The sequence below is a fragment of the Elephantulus edwardii genome, unplaced genomic scaffold, assembly GCF_000299155.1.
Source record: "Elephantulus edwardii isolate Elephantulus edwardi_28Jun2011 unplaced genomic scaffold, EleEdw1.0 scaffold00128, whole genome shotgun sequence".
NCBI classification, from domain to species: Eukaryota; Metazoa; Chordata; class Mammalia; order Macroscelidea; family Macroscelididae; genus Elephantulus; species Elephantulus edwardii.
In genome coordinates this window covers 4,173,029-4,178,088 of record NW_006399878.1, presented here as the reverse complement: position 1 = coordinate 4,178,088, position 5,060 = coordinate 4,173,029, and the positions used below count along the sequence as shown (strand labels likewise).

Here is a 5,060-nt window from a genome sequence, read left to right as displayed (position 1 = left end):
GTCATAATGACCCTACTATGTACAACAGCTCTGAAGCCTGGCTATGCTAAACTAATTTCATCATCTCTGAAAGACTCAATCTCACTTCTCTAGTCACTAAATCAATCCATCTCATCCTGGGTCTTCCTCTCTGCATTGTCCCTTTACCCTTCCAACCATGATGTTCTTCTCCACAGACTGGTCCCTCCTGGCCATGTGCCTAATATTTGAGATGAAGCTTCAAAATCCTTGCCTCTAAGGAGCAGCTTGGTTTCACCCAGCAATCCACTGTATGCTTAAATACTCTTCTCCAGCAAGCAAGGGTGTGTCACCTGCATAACGCAGTTTGTTGATAAATCTTCCTCCAAACCTAATGCCGCATTCCTCCTCATAAAGTTCAGCCTCCTGAATGATCTGTCCTGCATAAAGGTATGGAGATAGGATGCATCCTGGATGCACACCTTTCCTGACCCTGAACCATGCATTGTTTTCCTGTCCTGTTCTGACTTCTATTTCCTGGCCCAAGTATAGGTTTCACATGAGCACAATTGCGATTCCCATTCTTCTCAAGATTAGCCACAATTTGTCGTGATCCACACAGTCAAATGCCTTTGTATAGTCAATGAAACACAGATAGACATTCCTATGGTACCCTCTTCTTTTGGCCAAGAATTATCTAACATTGGATATAATGTCCCTCATGTCACAGTCTCTTCTAAAGTCAGATTGTGTAGTTTAGAATAACATATGAAAGAAATTTATAACTATGGCTCTAAACCAATCCGTTATTTTTTCATATAAGATATATAGTGTTATGTGCCATTGAGTCGCTTGCGACTCATAGCATCCCTATATACAACAGCTCTGAACCCTGCTCTATCCTGAGCCAACCTTATTGTCTCTGACACATGTACCCCATTACTTCAGTCACTGAATCAATCTCTCATTGTTATAATAAAATTTGTTTAAGATATGCTTTATTGAAAATACATTCTAAATATTTAAAAAACAAAAATATAATAAAATTACATTTTATTAGAATTCTAGTGAGATTGGCATTGTCTCTATATGTTTCTGGGAAAGTGCTGAGGTTTTCTGTCATTACCAACTGGCACTAAAATTAATAGCCATTAAAATGGTACATAGAGAATTGTCTGAAGTTCAGGCTGGAATTAGAAGAAGAATACCATTGCTGATGTCAGATGAATCCTGGCTGAGAGCAAAAAATACCAGAAGAATATCTATTAGTGATTTATTGATTATGGGAAAGCATTTGACTCTGTGAATCATAACAAATTATGGCTAACATTGAGAAGAAGGGGAATCTCAGAACACTTACCTGTGCTCCTGTGAAACCTATACATAGAAAAAGAGGCTGTTTTGCAAACAGAGCAAGGAAGGGAACACTGCATGGTTTAAAATTAGGAAAGGTGTGTGTCAGGGTTTTATCCTATCTCCATACCTATTCAATCTTTATGCTGAGCAAATTATTTAAGAAGCTGGAGTCTATGGAGAAGAACGTGACATCAGGATAGAAGGAAGATTCATAAGTAACTTTATGCAGATGCTTGTTGACAGTGAGGGGGATTTGAATTGCTTTCTCCAAAAGGTCAAGCACTTCAACTGTATATGGATTGCGATGTTAAGGAAACAAAAAAATCTTCACCACTGGACTGATAGACAAGATCATGACAGATGGAGAAAAGCTTAAAACTGTCAGCAACTTCATCTTACTTAAATTCATAATCAATGCCACTGGTGCAAGCAGTCAGGCAATCAAAAGACACACTGCATGGGATAGTCTGTAGTCAGGGACCTTTCCAGAATATTCAGGAGCAATGATGTCAGTTTGAGGACTAGGGTGCATCTGATTCAGGCCATTGTATTTCAGTTACTTGCGATGCATCTGAGATCTGGATAATGACTAAGAATACAGAAGAATTGATGCCTTTCAGCTGTGTTGTTGGATAAGATTACTAAATATCCCCATGGAGTGCCAAAAGAACAATCAAATATGTCTTTAAGAAGGCAAAACCAAAGTACTCCTGGGACACAAAGATGATAAAGCTTTGACTCACAAACTTTGTGTATGTTGCTAAGAGAAGCTATTCCTTGGACAGGGGCATCATGCTTGGAAAGGGGAAGGGATGGCAAAGGAGACGAATACTCTCAACCAGGTGGATTGGCAGTTTCTGCAGTAATGGGCTTCAGATTGTCAGAGATTATGAGGATGGCATAAGATAAAACATATGCAAACACAGGTATTTTTCATGGCTTCTTTGCTTTTTGTCAACTTTATGTAAGGACACGAATAAGCAAATATTTATGATGTAAGTTTAAATTAAAAATATTAGCTTATCTATGACAAATTTGAAATTATTTTGATGATATGTATATAAATATTTCTAAACAGCTACATGTTGTTTGCTGTTGTTTTTGTTGTTGATTGCCTTTGAGGCAAGCATGATTCATAGTGACACTACGAACAAAAGCCTTGAAGCCTCTCTACCAACTAACAACATTTATCAAAGTTCATAGAGTTTCTGGAGGCATGTTGTTTAAGAAGTGGATGCCACTCATTTTATGGTAGGATTATAAGTAATGGTTCTTTTCTTATGGATATTTAACATTTTCTACAATGTATATTTAATAAAGCTATGTGGTGGTGGTTGTTAGGTGCCGTCAAGTTGAGTACGACTCATAGCAACCCTATAAAAACAGATCTGAACCCTCTCCTGCCTGTGCCACACTCACAATCTCTGACACACTTGAGCTCATTGCTGCGGTCAGTAGGTCAGTCTACCTGATAAAGGTTCTTCTCCTTCACCATCCCTCTACCTTTCCAAGTATGATGTCTTTCTCCAAGAAATAACCTCTACTTGCAATGTGCCCACAGTATATGAGACAAAGCTTTATCATCTTTGCCTCTAAGCAGCACCCTGGCTGAACCTGCTCCAAGAGATATCTGTTTGTACTTTTGTAATCCATGAAATATTCAGTACTCTTCTCCAACAACACAGTTAAAAAACATCAATTCATCTCCTTAGTCATTTATCCCATTCTTAGATGCATAGCAAGTAATTGAAAACAAAACAAAACAAACAAACAAACAAACAAAAAACCAAAACAAACCCAAAAACCCTATGGCCTAAATGAGGTGCACATTAGTCCTTAAACCGATATCATCACTCCTCAATAATTTGGAGAGGTCTCTGACTGCGGACTTCCTTAGTGCAATATGTTTCCTGATCTCCTGTACCAAATGTATTGGTAGTGGATTATATGAAGTTATTGACGGTTTCAACATTTTCACTATCTGTCATGATCTTGTCTGTCAATCAAGTGGTGAGATTTTTTGTTTCTTGATAATAAGATACAATTCATATTGAAGGCTGCAATATTTGATCTTCTGCAGCAAGTGCTTCAAGTGCACCTCATTTTCGGTAAGCAAGATTATGTTGCCTGAACAATAATAATGCTGTAGTAATATTAATTAATTATTAAGAAAAGTGAATTGTTATTGTTATTTACCATCAAGTGGGAAACTAGTCCACCTGACCATTCAGCAGTTTTTCAGAGGCAATAAATCACACAGGAGGAGATTTCCCATTTTTTTTCTGTGGAGCAGCTGGTAAATTTGAACAGCATGCCTTCAGGTTGGCAGTGCTGCTCCTTACCACTAGGCTGCCAGAGCTCTTAGTAACGTTATAGTCATATCCATATACCAGGGAGTTCTGGTGGCCTAGTGGTAAGGGGATGCAATGCCAAACCAAAGGCACATACAATAACTTAATACAACAATAACTTAACATGGTCAGGAAAAATATAAAGTGGAAAAGAATCAGATCACAAAATACAATTTATCATAACTTGGAGGACAAAATAAAAGCCTAAAAATGTTGAGTGATTTTTTTTTCAGATATTAAGGCAAAAGTGCCACCTAGGATCTTTATTCAAATGGGGTTTATCACTTGGACAGAAATCACAGTTGAACAGCACAGGATTCCTCTTGGAAGTGCCAACACAGCCCCTCCCCACAGCCATCTGTCCAAAGTCCCTGTCACTGTCTGCTCTCCAGCGCCTATGCTGCTGGCCCCCCACAGCCAGAACCTCTGACTCAGCATGGGAAGGCGAGGGGATGGCCTCGGGCCACAGCCATGTCCCACAGCTGAGTAACCCTGGCTTCCAGGCCAGCCGGCTCTCCCTTCCACCTCGGGGCTGAGCTAGGTCCCCCTGAGGGTGGGGACTGGAGCTTCCCAGAGACAAGGGGAGGAGGGCCAGGGTGAGGGCGAGGCTGTCCAGGCTCACAGCCCTGACCCAGCGCAGAGGCCATGGCTCCAGTCCCTCCTGATCCTGCCCTGCATCCCTCCCCAGGGGCTCAGTAGATCTTCTGCCCTGGGGAGAATGACCTCTTTGATGAAGGAGAAGACAACCAGGATCCCTAAGCCTTTGCCCCGTTTGCCTGTGGTGAAGAAATTGGAGACACGTCATCTCCTGGCTGTGCGGTGGAAGGCAGATGTTCTCGCCAGCAGACAGTGACACAAAAAACCGCGAATGGGATTATCCACAGACAGAATGTAAAATAGGCCAGGACTTCTGAAAAAGCGTAATACTGTTCTGCGAAAAACTGAAATGCACCACCAGCAGCCCGCATGATAAGATGAAGTTCGGCGAGGTCAGCATGATGAACGGGAAGGTCTGAAGGAGGTTGGTGAAGAGCCCCATGCCGATCATGAAGGTGGGGAAACATTCAAAGACGTAGAGGCCAACCAGCACAGCTGTGGAGAACCAGATCATGTATTTTATGATCCTGCTGGTGGCCATTGTGTATTCTTCAATCAGTTCAGCCAGGTAATAGAGGCCGGCTGCGACGGCCAGCGTGATTAAGGACATCTGGATGAACAGCGACAGCCAGCTCAGCACGCACATGAACCATATGGCGCCCCCAGGCGGCCGGGACGGGCCTGCGAGCTCCCGCTCTTGCGACATGGAGCCAGCTGAGGCACAAGAGTCAATTTTTTTTTTTTTTTGTCTTTGGTCTTCTTTATTCATTGTCCAAATTTCACAAGCATTGAAAATAC

General features: G+C 41.6%; 1 pseudogene; it reads right to left on the bottom strand.

The window, feature by feature from the left end:
• Window positions 1–4,283: 4,283 nt before the first annotated feature.
• On the bottom strand, window positions 4,284–4,968 carry LOC102866917 (annotated as a pseudogene).
• Window positions 4,969–5,060: the final 92 nt, after the last annotated feature.